The sequence below is a fragment of the Podarcis melisellensis genome (assembly GCF_964234715.1).
Source record: "Podarcis melisellensis genome assembly, chromosome: 5".
NCBI lineage: Eukaryota > Metazoa > Chordata > Lepidosauria > Squamata > Lacertidae > Podarcis > Podarcis melisellensis.
Genome location: NC_138537.1, coordinates 25,802,366 through 25,818,342, shown reverse-complemented (window position 1 = coordinate 25,818,342; position 15,977 = coordinate 25,802,366). Strand labels below are relative to the sequence as shown.

General features: G+C 41.2%; 1 long non-coding RNA gene across 4 annotated transcripts in view; it reads right to left on the bottom strand.

Moving 5' to 3' along the window:
• Positions 1 to 15,977, bottom strand: part of LOC309369993 — a 250,309-nt gene that overhangs the window by 134,904 nt on the left and 99,428 nt on the right. The window lies entirely within an intron of this gene.

Below are 15,977 nucleotides of genomic sequence, written 5' to 3'. Positions count from 1 at the left end.
AGATCTAGTTTATCCCGCAGACAAATTTACCCTTGATGGAAGCGGTGTGTGTGTCTGCCTTGAAAAGATGATACTATAAGACCATACTTTTATGCATGGGATAATTGATTTTTAAAAATATTTATATTTTAAAGTTTATTTTGTGTTCAGTTCCTTATTGACTGTGAACCCCCAAATAGTTAGAACAGTGTAGGTAAGAGAACAACTCTTATACTTCATCTAGCTAGGGTAAAGTTGTTGCTTTTAATTTTTTCATTGTCTGTTCAGGTTTTTGGCACCTCTGTTTGTGAGACATAGGGCCACTCAGCAACAACACATGAAGTATATTGTTATCAGTTATCTGTTTTAGGAGCCTCTTGAAAACATGCCTTTTCCCTCAGACCTTTTTTGACCCTTAAGGATAGTGTCTTTATTTTTGTATTTCTGTACTTCTATGATGCTGTGTTGCATATATTTATTTTTACAATGCTTAGTTGATCTTATACTTCCATTGTGTACTTGTACACCACTTAGAAATTCTAATATAAAGCAATCTAGAAATGTTGCCAAATAAAATTAAAAAATGAGCTGGGCAGGGCTTTCTTTTTATATGTACCTGTGTTGTGATTTTGCCGCCTTACACATTTGATTGATAATTGATTTGCTTTGTTTTACTGTACTTTTGCGGTCTTTTTTCCTGTATGAATATGCCATTCATTCTTAAGAGGGTCTTTCTCTGGCTACAGAAAACCTAGCTGGAACGGCATATAGTTATTTCAAAAATACAGAGAAGGAACAGCACTAATATGCTTATTCAACAATAAGAAAATGTATGATTGTGTATTCTGCTGCATAACTTAAGAAGTGCAGGTTAAGCAAATTACCATAGGCAGTCTATTACTAATTCTGCCGATCACCTAAATGAATGATCAAGTGTAAATCCTTCAGTTCTGGCTGCATTTCTTTCTAAATAACTCACTATTTAGCAGCCTAAAGGGACCTGCTACATCAGTAGCACCTTCTATGCACTGTTGGGTCCCAGCTTGAACACTCTAAACTCTTGGGCCTTTTGAAATGTTTAAAGCCAATCATACATAAGACAGATTCTGCATTGCAGGGCTGGCTAGATCTACTTCAGCACAAAACAATATTTCAAGCTTTCTGATATACATGTGTCACCTCTCTGTGACAAATAGCTTGTATTAATTAGGCACTAGACTTGGTGAGATTGCTGTTATTAACTGAGAGAAGATAGCTTGAATTTAATTGTGTGTGACATCAAAGTCAAGTGACTGATATTTCAAGCATCATTTAAAATGTTTGATATTGAAGTCATTGTATTCGCATAAAGACTGTCTAAAAATATAAACGAGACTGATGAGAAAGAGACTGGAAGCAATTCATACAATCTATCTTATGAAGTGAATTTGATGTAATTTTGCCGGTATTGTTGACCCAGTGTCAGAGATATTTATTTATTTAGCTGCATTTTTTAAATAAAAAAAAAAATGACTTTGTTGGACAGTTTATTTTTCTTGGTGATAATGTTGGAAACAGCTGTATTGTGCTATAGCAGTTCCAAAATCAACAATTTTTTTAAAGAAAAATGTGTGCATGCAGAGGCAAGGGAAAAGAGAGGGAAATAAAACATTGCCGTGGCTTCTTCTATAAATGAACATAAATAGTTTGCAAGTGTAGCCCTGGAGAAACAATATGTTCCCTATTTTGTGAAGCCCAGAGAGGAAGAGAGAAAAAGTGGAAAGAATACATTTAGGATTTATGCCTCTGCACTGAATATTTGAAAATCATTTAATTCATATATGAGTCCAAAATATTTGAAGAGTTTCAGAATGTAAAAACATACAAAGATCACCCACAAAAATCATGTTAAAAGAAAATTGAGAAATGTAACAAAATAGGCAATTTGATTAGTCACTCCTCTGACATGACAAAGTTTATATGATGGGATTGGTACATTTTTTCCAAGAGAAAAATTAAGGGAATTTGGGGGAAAGCGGCTGATCAGGAAAAGCAGATCATCCCCTTAACACTAGGAACACATCCTCCTTTTTTTCCTAGGGTTGCGTGCATTAATTAGTTTAATCAGTAAATGAAGCAATGGGGCTGAGAGTTCTTTATTAGTTAGAATCATAGTTCTTTATTAGTTAGAATCATGGGTTTCCCCAGCAACTCTGGACGGCTTTCAACAGAATATTAAAATACAATAGTCTGTTAATCATTAAAAGCTTCCCTAAACAGGGATGCCTTCAGATGTCTTCTAAAAGTCTAGCAGTTGTTTTTCTCTTTGACATCTGGTGGGAGGGCGTTCCACAGGGCAGATGCCACTACTGAGAAGGCCCTCTGCCTGGTTCCTGTAACTTGGCTTCTCACAGTGAAGGAACTGTCAGAAGGCCCTTGGTGCTGGACCTCAGTGTCTGGGCAGAACGATGGGAGTGGAGATGCTCCTTCAGGTATACTGGGCTGAGGCCATTTAGGGCTTTAAAGGTCAGCACCAACAATTAAATTGGATTAAAGAAAAACAAATCCATTTTCAAAATCAAACAACAGGCCTTTTGGTGTAAGGAAAGTCACGAGGAGATACATTGGAAAGAGTAGAATAAATAAAGAATTAAGATGCATAAACATCATGCAAGCAAATCAGGATGCTCACAAGACATGATTGAACTGAAACTCCCATCATCCCTGCCCATAAGCCATGCTTGCTGGGGCTGATGGGAGTTGTAGTGCAGCCACATCTGGAAGACCAAAGGTGTCCTAGCCCTGGTGTAACACTCCCTGCAAACAGAACAAATGTCCAATAAAGATCTGGCATAGCCTAACTTTCACATAAACTTTGTGCAAGCAGATCAGGAGGAATGCCAGTAAACAGGCCATCTAGAGGAGCCCAATGTCTATATCTTTTGATCATGAAATTGAAACTCAGTTAACTGAAATTGTGCAGCTGCTGTATACTAAATCCATCAAGTCCAGCACTATTGTCTCTTCTGACATACTGTGGCTTTCCAAGGTCTCAGACAAGGGTCTTTCCCAGACTGAGTGACTATGATCCTTTTACCTGAATATATTGGTGTTTGAACCAGGGATTGTAAAGCATAATGTACAAATTAGGAACATTTACCACATCCTTCCATATCTAAAATCCTGAACCAAATGGAGCCAGTACAGATTGACCCAGGATTTGGCCAGATCAGGTTGAGGGAGCCCTAGGTCACCCCAAGCTGGATTGGGTCCACCTGGACCATGTCAGGAGGACATGGAGTTGTAGTCCAACAGCATCTGGAAGACACCACATTGGTAACCCCTCAAGTAGGTAATCCTGAGCTAGATAAATCAATGGTGTGACAAAGTCAGATTCACATGTCAATCCACATGTAGAAAATAATCACATACATTTCTACCATGTTATTTTCCCATCTTCATTCTCTGAGTAAAACTACCAGAATAAAATAATGAGCCTTGACAAACACCTCTAAAAATATCAAAGAAATACACTCAAAATGCATGCCAACTGATATCATACTGGGGGAAACCTGGTAGCTTCAGCTGCAACTTATTCCAGTCGGTATCTAGATTTATTTAAACTTCATGCAGTTATTTATGATTTATTTATGCATAAGGAATTGTGTTTTTAAAAAAATATTTGTAATTGTTCGAATCTTTTATAGATGGAAAATTGTTTTAAATGTTTTTACGGATGTAATTGTTTTGCATATGGCTTCTACGGGATTATGAAATAGCTTCAAGTATCCATTCGTAAATGAAATTAATACTAATAATATAATACATGGAATCCAACACAGTGCTAAGTCTCTCAACATGACAGTGCAGTGGAATGTTCTCCCACTCTCTTCCCCCTGTGCACCCACTAAATTTGTTCTAGGGGTTCCCTCAAATCTCTGGGGCAGATTTGGGGAGGGTGTGAGGGGAGAAGGAGTAGCCCCATTGTACAAGTGGAAACCCTTGTGCGAATGAGACATGGTAGTTGAACACTGCACAATAAGAATTAAAAAAAAATCAGCCCATGTGCGGGAAGCCCTTTCAAAAACACCTACCAATAGCTGTTTGGCAGGAAACTGGGAGTGAATTCAACCACCCATCTGCAAACAAACCTTTCTTGAATAGTTCAGCACTGACTGCTGTGATCTCAGAGAGGGAAACTACAGGCGCTCTGCCTCTTTGTTTACACGGTGTCCACTCAGCTGGGTATGTGTGCATGGATATCTGCTTCGACATAGATAATGCCTCTCTCAGTCTTGGGCCTTTGCTATACACTATAAACTCTTCTACAACCCCCTTCACTTATGATACTGCTGCTGCTAAGTATTTGTGCGTTGTGTTTTTTTTTATAAAAGGACCATTAGCTATTACATACATTGCTATGTATGCTTTTAATAAATGCATTTTTAACCAATTGTGTCCACATCCCATACATTATTAAAGAGGACAGTGGAGCTTAGTTGAATAAACATCAAGCACCAACAATGTGAAATATTCCGTCTCATATATTATTACTAATACAAAAACAAAACAGAAAGCATTTCACCTCTGCCTGATTGAACCTGGGTTCTCCCTCAAGACTTTCAGCATCCTGATCTGTTGCAGTAATAAAGACAAAGCCAATCCTAAAAGCACTTTGTTGACCCCAGCCCCACTGAAATGAATATAGTATGAAGTAGTGGAGAAATCTGAAGACCCCATGGCTGAAAATTCTGGGTGTCCAAAAGCTGTTCAGAAAAATTGAACTGAGAAGCTGCTTTTAACGCTCCCTTGACGGTACTAGTGCAATAAAGCTATAGGAATAAAAGCTGTGTGTTTGTCAAACCCACAGGGAAGTTCTGCATGGGTAAGGGTCTCCTTTGGTCCTGTTCCTATTCAGTCTGGTAGGACTTGCATGTGAGAAATCTTCAGTGGATTGTCTGGATTGCCCATTCTTTCATTGCTAATACAATACACTGAAAATAACTTGCCTTTTCCTTCCAAATATCTCTAGTGAAAAAAGCTAAGCTTCCACATGTAGCTTTAAAACAAATTCTGACCAGTATATAAACATCATGTTACTCAAGGCCAGCCCTATCATGAGACAGAGAAGTGATCACCTTGGGCGGCAGAAGCTAGGAACAGAGAGTAGCAGAAGCTGGATATGATTATATTTTCAAAAACATGAAGACATGGGGTAATTACAGCTGTGCATTACCTTATACCTTTGGGTAAATATTCCCTAAAGGCTGGCGCATCCCCTGTTACCATCTCAAAGGTCAATTTCAATTTATTCTGAGGCGATTGTCATCCGTGCAATCTGCCTCTTGCCTCACCCAACTAACTCTTTTTTCCTCAGTCAGAATAATCCAGGTTGATATTTTGTACCCACAGTGGGGGCCAGTTTCACCAACCCACAGGTACACATTCCATCTTGAGACTTGTGACCAGATGCAGACTCTATAGCTTCATTATCAGACAACTTGAAAGGTCAAACATTATTTTCTAATATGTTAGTTGGTCTAAGAAAAATATGGTCCTAACACGGACTATCTATAGCTTTGAGGAGGAAGAGTGAATCAGGAAGTTCAGCAGTGTTGAACATAGCTCAATGTGAGCCAGTATTGAAGAAATTCTAGCCCAAAGCTAATTTTGACCTTCTTGGAGCATCAAATCCCAGGACTTCATAACACAGGATCTGAGATCTTCCTTCAGTTGCATTATATTATGCTACATTCATTTCTCTGAGGTTTACATGTCACACACTTCTTCCTGCCACTGCAGAATTTTCCTGGGGCCTTTTTAGTTTTTTTGCTAAGTGAAAACATATCCCAATTTCCTAGCTTTTACAACTCTTAAACTTCATGCAAAAAGAAAAAGAATAATCTTTGAGGTGGTATGATTCTTCCCATGTAAATTGGCCGCTTCAGGGTGGGCTTTGAGAAACAGGACCCTACACATTAGTTGCATTGATATGAGCAGGTTTTTGCACATCAGAAAGAACTTCAGAGGGCCTGAGCAAAAGGTTAAAGGGGAAGGGTACCCCCTCCCCAGCAGTGACAACTGAATTTTTCATAGCAAGGAACTCACATATGGGAACAATATGACAGCTAGTCTCTTAAATGTATGCTTTTGCTTTACCAGGGCAATTGATATGTTGTGTAAGGAACATTGTGGGGCAGGTGGCTGCTGTGAGATGACCCCGTGGCTGAAGGTAAGCAGTGAGGCAGGAGGCCAAAGTTCAAGTGTGACTTTGTTAGTACCAAAGAAATACAGTTATTTTACAATAGCCATGCACCCTGGAGTGTCTTACTTCCTCCGTGAGCCTGAAAGGTTTTATTGTTAAGGAAGTATGCTGTGCTATGGCTATATTACTTAAAAGGGAGACATGCACATGAAACAGTTTTCTTTTTTTTAAAAAAAGGAAGCCATTTTAAATACAAGCATACATAAGGCAAAAAGCAACACAAACAAATTTTTGCAGCAGTCACAACCATCATTTGCTACATTGGCACTTGCAGATGGGATGCAATCACACACAACACACAACTGTATCTGGAAAACAGCTGTTCGAGGATAGCAAGGGGAAGTGGGGAAATGTACCCTATCATAGGCAAAACAACAACAAGTGGTGGGCCCAACAATTACAAACAAGTATTGTTGTTGTTGTTGTTGTTGTTGTTGTTGTTGTTGTTGTTGTTATTATTATTATTATTATTATTATTATTATTATTTATTTCTACCCCGCCCATCTGGTTGGGTTTCCCCAGCCACTCTGGGAGGCTTTCAACAAAACATTAAAAGCAGAATAAAACTTCAAACATTAAAAATTTCCCTAAACAGGGCTGCCTTCAGATATCTTCTAAAAGTCAGATAGTTGTTTATTTCCTTGACATCTGATGGGAGGGCATTCCACAGGGCAAGTACCACTACCAAGAAGGCCCTCTGCCTATTTCCCTGTAACCTCACCTCTCGCAGTGAGGGAACCACCAGAAGGCCCTCGGAGCTGGACCTGAGGCTGAACGATGGGGATGGAACCGCTCCTTCAGGTATACTGGGCTGAGGCCATTTAGGGGTTTAAAGGTCAGCACCAACACTTTGAATTGTGCTCGGAAACGTACTGGGAGCCAATGTATGTCTTTCAGGACTGGTGTTATATGGTCTCAGGGGCCACTCCCAGTCACCAGTCTAGCTGCCACATTCTGGATTAGTTGCAGTTTCCGGGTCACCTTCAAAGGTAGCCCCACATAGAGTGCGTTGCAGTAGTCCAAGCAGGAGATAACTAGAGCATGCACCACTCTGGAGAGACAGTCTGCGGGCAGGTAGGGTCTTAGCCTGCGTACCAGATGGAGCTGATAGACAGCTGCTCTGGACACAGAATTCACCTGTGCCTCCATGGACAGCTGTGAGTCCAAAAAGACTTCCAGGCTGTGCACCTAGTCCTTCAGAGGCACAGTTGCCCCATTCAGGACCAGGGAGTCCCCCACACCTGCCTCCCCCCTGTCCCCCCAAAACAGTACTTCACTGGTTATGATTTAAAGGAGAGGTAGACCTTAAAGACTAATATTTTTGTGAGCCAAAGCATATTACATCAAACACCAAGCAAAGAAAGAATCCTAGAGTCAGTTGTTCCATGTGTTAGAGTGAGCACATGTTGTATTGGGGATCTTGTGGCATCTTAAAGACTTACAAATTTATTATGGTATAAGACTAAAAAGGAATGTCCTTTGGCATTCTACATAGGACATACAGGTCAGCCTCTATGCAAACAAATAAATGGGCACAAATCTGAGAACAGAAAGGGCAATATTCAGAGATCAGTAGAACATTTCAACCTCTCAAGATATTCTGTTGCTATTCTTAATAAACAAAAATTGAAGTGACAGTCCAGTGCGAAACTTCTGAATTAACACTTATTAAGTAGTTCAGTTCTTTTACCTGTACCAATATTAGAAATAACTGTGTTTTCATTGCACTAGTGCTAATTAGCTCCCGATGTCAGGATGTTTATGTTATCATCAATGCTACTTTGTGAATGGTCACTCACGCAGCATCTTACTTAAGAAAGTGCTATCTAACTTAGGGCAGAGAGGTATATTATAGGACAGTCTTGTATAGGGAAGTTTTTAATGTTTGATGTTTCATTGTGTTTCTGTATATGCCCAGAGTGGCTGGGGCAACCCAGTCAGATGGGTGGTGTATTATTATTAATTATTATTATTATTATTAATTATTACAATTCTTGGACTTTACAATGTATACAACAATAACTGAAAATCAGAAAGAGTAACACAAGAGATGTGTAAGTATGGCTTGCCTCTAGACAGAATGGGGACTGTGTCAAAAGAGCAGATTTATTTGTAACATTGTGCTATTGGGGTTTGGTTCTCACTGCATACACTGTCTCCTAGAAGTAGCAATAAGCTGCAGTGGTTAGTCTGAGCTATGGGATCCTCGCTGTTTAGTTTGGCCATTTAACTGAAGCCATTAAGTGAGGCCAAGACATCTGGGGAAATACCTCATACTATTTGAGTTGCCAGACCTCAGGTTTTGATGGCAAAACACAGGTTTCACTGCTCATTCTTAGGGCCTCAGGGCAGCCAGTATAAGCTCAAGGCTTTCAACTAATCCAGTGCACCTCTGTGCCTGGTGGCTTCTTCTAAAGGTGCAGGTGGGCCCAACCACTTATCATGTCTGTCCATGGTAACTGCTGCTCATCAATATGGACATACAACAAATCACCTAAATGAGCAGTGCCCAGGAGTAGTACATTGTCCTGCCACAGCAGTTGGAAAAGTACAACCAAACTTCGCATGGACACAGTCCAAACTTCCATCCATGGAACTGCCAGGTGTGGCTGGAAATGTTCCCCATCTGAAAGCCTTGAGAGCAGCTGTCACTCATTTCTGACAATACTGAGCTACATGGACCAGTGTTCTGACTCAGCATAAGGCTACTTCCCACATTCCTATTGTTGCTATCTTTCTGGACAGAAGGGCAGAGGGAGCTGCCAAGCAAGAAAAGTGCTTTCTAAAACAAACTCGCTCATCATTCATAAGCTTCCATTTTCCCCTTAGCAAATAGGAGGAAACAGGTTCCCTGTTTTTACTCCCTTTTCCAGGCCTTCACGGCTACATGCACACCATACACTTAAAGCACATGTCCCCAGTGAATCATGGGAACTGTAGTTTACCACACAAATCCAAGCACCCTCTGCAAACTACAATTCCCACAATTCTTGGCCGAGGGTGCTTTAAAGGAACAGTGTGTGTTGTTGTTGTTGTTATTCATTAAATTTATATACTGTTCTATACCCATAGCTCTCAGGGCAGTTTCGCATATGCAGCCCAAGTCTTTACCTCCGTCTCTGTGCTGCTGGGTTCCTCCATTGCCAGCGGGTCATACTCCAACTGACATACCAGATTTTGACTTTCAAGGCATCACCAGGCCTGATGTCACCAAGCCTATGACTTAGTCCTCAAATGTGCTTCTTTTCCCTGGGACCACACTGGAAATGCCATTCCCTTTGTTTTGCATTAGGTGAGCAAAACTCTGGAATGCAGAAGGATTTCAAGGCCATCGTTTCTCCTTTCTCCACTATGTTCAACAATTTACCAGCTTCCAGTACAGAGATTCGCCAAAGCCTTTTGCTTGTTCTCAGATAACTTTGTGTGGAGGTAGAGCAAAAGACAGAACTTGTTTAGCAGCCATGAGACAACAAGGGCAATTGTTCCAGACCACACAGGTGAAGGTGGGTTCTTCAGAATTTGTGTCCTACTTTTTAGCCTATACAGTCATGCATTCTGTTCTGACAGTGGCCAAAACAGATGCCATGGACCTAGATAACTGAAGGAGCACCTCTGCCTATATTGTCCTGTCTGGGCTTGAGATCTTCTGAAGGCTCTCCTTAGTTCCTTGCTTCTGGGAGGCATAAATTATGTGGTGATGTGGGAAAGGACCTTCATGGTGGCACCCTGGGTGTCGATCGCCCACACCTCTGAAGTGAAACTGCCTCCTTTTATTGTTTTGCTGCTGGTTGAAAACATAGCTGATTTCTCAGGCACCTGTTGGTGGTTCAGGTTGGTTCAGGTTGATGGTTCAGGTTAAACAGATAGCTGCCTCACATCTTAATGCTATTTATTGTTTTTAATATGCTCTCTCATGTATTTTATTGGAATTATTGTTTTAGATTGTATTATGGCACATGCTGAGATCTCTATGATGGAGACGTTATAAATATTTTAAACTTACAAACAAACAAACAAGCAAACAAACACATAGCCATGGAAAGCCTTTTCTTCCTTGAATTTGTTTAATCCCCTTTGAAGCCATCCAAGTTGGTGGCCATCATTGCATCTTGCGATAATGAATTCCATATTTTAACTATGTGCTGTGTGAAGTACTTCCTTTTGTGTGCCCTGAATCTTCCCACATGCAGCTTTATTGTATAACCTCGAATTCTAGGAGGGAGGGGGGGAGAGAGAGGGAGAGGGAGAGGGAGAGGGAGAGGGAGAGAGAGAGAGAGAGAGAGAGAGAGAGAGAGAGAGAGAGAGATGGAAACAGAGAAACACACACAGAGTTCGCTTTCTGCACATCAGGCGGGTGAGTATAGGTTGCTTGAAGGGGAATGAATCTATCATATATCTGTTTCTACTATTGACATTTCCCAGAGTGAGCTGCTCCAGAGTTGTCTCCTCCAGCATGCACCAAAGGCAATGACTGAAGGATTCGAACCCACACTCATATTTGGAGCTTGGGCCAGCCATTCTCTTCCAACTTCATAGGATTGTAAGGACAAAATGGATGGAGCGGAATCACAGACATCACTCTCAGCTCCACAGAGGAACAATGAGATAAACATGTAAGGATCAATAGCAGTCGTGCAGCTGGCAAAGCAGAAGCCCACAAAAATATTAGTATTCATTTTTCTCTGCATTTACAGTTTAGTGCAGAATTGGGCACACAGGAATCTCCTCTTAGGAATCCCCCGCCCCCATGCACCAGCTAAATACTCTTATCATTTTTGCAGTGCATGTTTTTCGTGTGCTGCAAAACAAGAAGCAGACCTCATTGATTCAGAATCACAAAGTAACTTTCTCCAATTTCTCATGAGTTAATTGGTTTCTCCACTTTGTGAATACCCACTTTGTATGCTAATTTTATCAGCATGTTACATTAAACTAATGAATCTTGGATAATTGTAAGATCCTCCGATTAAATCCACTCTGCTGTAGAACATAACTACATTTATCATGGCAATGAATCATAAGCGAGGAAAGTCCTGACCACCTAAATTTAATCTTCCCCACATGTGATCTATCTTGCAGATGCACAGGCTAGATTGAAACACAATATTGCAGCAGCTAATTCGAGTATAACAACCTGGTTGGTCCTGTGTGCATAATTATTGCAGATTGCATGACCCAGGGCTTTTCCAGATGAGTGTGTTATCGTGCAGCGAATGCACAGTCATTACTGACTCAGTGGCTCCAGGAAATGAGATCCAGAACACTTTCCCCCAGTTAGCACTTCAAATGCAAGGGAATTTTCCAGCACCCAAAGCATCTCTCCCTGTCCCCCTCTCTCACACACACATATACATGCTTCTGTTGCAACTGTGCATAAATAGGTTGAATGCCAAAGGCAGCTATTGGCTAGTGTCCATAACATGGCAGGCACTCTCCACAGTGCCTGCACAATTTGTATTATCTGCCTGACCACTCTAAGCAGCATCACTCCAGCAGATTGAAATAAATAAATATAAATAAATAAATTGTCCAGTAGCACCTTAGAGACCAACTAAGTTTGTTCTGGGTATAAGCTTTCGTGTGCATGCACACTTCTTCAGATACACTGAAACAGAAGTCACCAGACCCTTATACAGTGGACGCTCGGGTTGCAAACGTGATGCATGCGGGATGCATGTTCGCAACCCGCAGCAGCCGCAACCCACAGTGGTGCATCTGCGCATGCGCAAAGCACGAAATATCAGTGGTACCTAGGGTTAAGTACTTAATTCATTCCAGGGCTCCGTTCTTAACCTGAAACTGTTCTTAACCTGAAGCACCACTTTAGCTAATGGGGCCTCCTGCTGCCACTGTGCCGCCGCTGCACGATTTCTGTTCTCATCCCGAAGCAAAGTTCTTAACCCGAGGTACTATTTCTGGGTTAGCGGAATCTGTAACCTGAAGCGTATGTAACCTGAAGTGTATGTAACCCGAGGTACCACTGTACATAGTTTCCCTGCTCCATTTTTATTCTCACAGCACCTGTGAGGCTGGTTAGGCTGAGAGATTGTGACAGACTACCAAATCAAACTTTATGACTTGGTGGAGATTTGAACCCTGTCCTCCCAGGTCTTAGTCCAACACACTAATCACCACACCATACTCCCACTCGCTTTCTCTCTCTCTAAAACACCAGCTAAAATTTCTGGTTGTTAACTCAATATATTACTTAGTTGACCCACCTCTCACTTCCAACCTTCCTTCCAGCTATCACCTTCTTCCTTCCTTCCTTCCTTCCTTCCTTCCTTCCTTCCTTCCTTCCTTCCTTCCTTCCTTCCTTCCTTCCTTCCTTCCTTCCTTCCTTCCTTCCTTTCTCTCTCTCTCTCTCTCTCTCTCTCTCTCTCTCTCTCTCACCACAAGTGCTTTACACACTCACATCCATATGTAAAAACCTTGTGCTGCTAACCAAGTTGGGATTGTGCTGTTTTAATGCTATCTTTAGCATATTTAAAATTATAAAGACCACTATTGGCATAACTGGTGTATAAACTGAAGTGTAACCTGGCCCCATCAAATCCTTATAGCACAGATATTTGAGGAATGACATAGCAACGGCCTGACTGTAAGAACTGCAGTGTATACTGTCAGTTTGAGAGCCAACAACAAACACAGTAGACATCTGGAAACAGAGAGAAAAACAGGTACAAGTTAAGACCAGCATAAAACAGTCCACTGTATTTACTCAACTTGTACTAGGTTAAAAATAATCACTTGGTAATTGTCCACTAACATGACTTCCAGCAATCCAAAAATCCCAGGAGTATGTCGGGACTGCAGGAGAATAACAATTGAAAACATCAATATGCAACATGAGTTACCTTTCGAGATTATCCATTCACATTAGTCTAACCTGGCAAAGTCTGGTAAGGTCATTCCCAGGAGACTAAATATTCACAAGTCGCTGAAGTGTATTGATCCAAGGGAGTTTATGATGGTTAACAAATTCAGGACTGTGCATTATTTAGCTTGATAATATCCACAAGGAGCAGGGCTGCATGTAGTCATATTAATTGGTGGTTACTTTGTGCTCTTCTGAATGCATCAACCAGACAAGGTTTGATTCAGGATGACAAGAATGCAGGCTTTTGAGGAAGGATGTCTGATCTATGCCCTATTTCTATACCTCATCATGGAGAAGAAAGCTTGCCTGTCATTTCAAAAGGCCTGATGGAAGAGATTAAGATTTCACCCTCCTCCTCCTCCAAACACAGGGGGGAAATGAAAACACAAACAAGCAAAGATGGCTTGACATATAATATAGGACACAACCTGAATATATGTGATGCTGCTCATCCCTGTATGGACCTGTGGATTTCTGTGGTGATATTTAATTCTGATCTTAGCCATACAGTGTATTCTCTGATTATTCAGTGTTGTAGCATTTTTTCTGTAATATTCATTGTAAAAGGAGAAAATAAATAACTTCAACTTCTTGCAAAGAAGGAGAGAAATGACAGGTAAACAGGAATCAATTCGATGGTGGACCAGCCAGATCTTCAGAGGAGCTGGGCACCCGCAACTCCCACTGAATGACAAGTATTTGTGGGTGCTCAGCACTTCTCAGAATCAAGCACATAAGCAACTTCCTGAAGAAAGAAAAAGAAGTTGAGAAAGGCAAGGCAAAATCCGGAGAATGTCAAGGATAATATTCTAAAATTCAAGTGAATATGATGTTTACCTTTTGTCTGCAAGAGAGTTTGCTCTTCTCTAAAACTTCCCACCCATTTCTTCCTATAATCTTTGAATACTAGTTGCCATTAAATCAACTTTGGGATCCCCTAGAACAGGGTTTCCCAAACTTGGATCTCCAACTGTTTTTGGACTACAACATGCACAATCCCTAGATAGCAGGACCAGCGGTCAGGGAAGATGGGAACTGTAGTCCAAAAACAGATGGAGACCCAAGCCCTGCCCTCTTCAGATGCCTCTCCCAAACCAAAGAGGTGGTGTGCATCTTATGATCAGAGATGGACAAATCTGTCGATTTCATTTTCTCTCTGCTTCTCATTGTTCAGTTTATCCCATTGTGGTATCCATTTGCAGGTAAAAGAAAAAAAGTAAAAATGCTATGCATTTTTGTCTGTGTTTTCCCCAATATACATAGTATGCAATTTTGCCTAATATACACACATCAAGCCATTCTCCCCAATATAATACATTTTTGTACATATTTCTGGGTTGCAATTTTGGGTTGGCAAGTTGCATCACAAAACCGAGAAAAGCTCTAATTTCAAAGGAAAGCTGCATTTCAATTCATGAAGTGCAAGTTACATAGCCCCATATATGAATTTAATGAATTTGTTTCCCAACCTTACTTATGATATACATCTTGATTTAAAAACAACCAAGTGTTTTGTAGCAACTCAGAGACTATGGAATAACCTGTGCTGGGCCCAGGGGTAACCCGTGAGACGGGGTCCAGGTCTGGTCCAGAATCCGAAGTTTCCACTGGGAGTCAGTCTGACAGGGCCAAGGCAGGAAACCAGGCCAGGACAGGTACAGGATCACAGGCAGAATCTAGCATACAGCTCCCGCAACCTGGGGTGGGGTCCAACAGCCTTCTATCTTTGTCGGGGTAGTGGCCGGTCCTGATCCCCTGGTGACTCACCTCCCTGTTTCACCCAAAGGCAAGCACTCCTCCTGTGAGTACTCAGGTCTCTCCTCTCAGACCTTAGTCTCTGCAGCTCGGGAGACTTCAGTGGGTTACTAGACCCAGGGGCTGCCTCAGCCTCCCCTGACCAAACCGGTAGTGAAGCAGCTGTAAGTGATGGCCCAGCTGAAGGCAACGAGGTAATCCCCGCATCTGGAGCCAGGGCAGGCTCAGGCCCCTGATTCGGCCCAGCTGGTGTTTGTTGCCGGGGAACCTGTGCAGACTGGGACTCTTCAGGATCAGGCCCCAGACTTGGTTCAGATGATGCCTGAGGCAAAGGATCCGGTGAAGACTGAGTGTTCTCTGGTTCCGAGTCCGAGCCTGAGTCCCAGGCCATCACATAACCTTTCCTGAACTAGAGTTCACTTCATCAGTTCATTATTATTAATAATAATTTATTTGTTGCTTTTCACAGCAACAAAAAATCTCAAAACAACTGACAAAAAAGCTTAAAATTCAAAGAATAACAAATAAGGGACAAGATATGTGGGATGAACAGCTTAGGATACAGCAGTTCCCCAGTTCCCCAAACTAATTCCTGGCTCAGCTGGCCTGACATTAAGATATAACCCTGTCTCAGGTGAAGATATGCCAGCATAATTTAATATTTTTACAGTTTTCCCTTTACCTGTCTTCTTGAGGAAAATGGTACAGATAAAGTCCAGTAAAGACAATTCTGTAATTTCACATAGCTAAAATTAGATGTCAGTTTGTTAAAATGAACAATGTCTTTCTTGACATACGTCTGTTAATTATTTAGACTGGTCAGTTTTCTCCGTTTCTGCATAATCTTCAAATGTTTCCACATTGTAATGTCCATTCTAATGTTACATAATAAAGTTTTCATTGAGTTGGTATGCTTGCTTTTGTAGGGTCGACCAGATAACCCACTATATTTCTGTTGTGTTGGGTTACAAAGGAATAGGCAATTATAAAGAATTTCAAAGGTTTGCTTGATAATTTTATTAGAATGTAACAGGTCTGAAAGATTCAGCTTTCACTGAATAGGAAGCAACAACAAGAACAACACATGTCCAAAAACCATTCACTTTGAACCACAGCCC